Source organism: Chinchilla lanigera, unplaced genomic scaffold (assembly GCF_000276665.1).
Source record: "Chinchilla lanigera isolate Chin_1 unplaced genomic scaffold, ChiLan1.0 scaffold00099, whole genome shotgun sequence".
In the NCBI taxonomy this organism is placed as follows: domain Eukaryota; kingdom Metazoa; phylum Chordata; class Mammalia; order Rodentia; family Chinchillidae; genus Chinchilla; species Chinchilla lanigera.
The window spans coordinates 6850732-6851012 of record NW_004955500.1 but is presented as its reverse complement, the minus strand read 5'-3'; positions in this window follow the sequence as shown (position 1 = coordinate 6851012).

Here is a 281-nt window from a genome sequence, read left to right as displayed (position 1 = left end):
AGCCGCGCCGCGGGCAGCTGTGCGCCCAGGTGCGCCCGGGTGTGTCCAGGTGTGCGCCAGGTGCGCCCGGGTGCGCCCAGGTGTGCCAGGTGTGTCCAGGTGTGCGCCAGGTGCGCCCGGGTGCGCCCAGGTGCGTCCAGGTGTGCGCCAGGTGCGCCCAGGTGTGCGCGTGGCCCCTGCCGCGGCGAGCTCTGATGCAGCCCCTCTGGACGCGGGTTTCCGTCTAGTCACGACCGCGGCTTCCAGTGACACGGTGGCCGAGAGCCGGCACGGTGACGCTG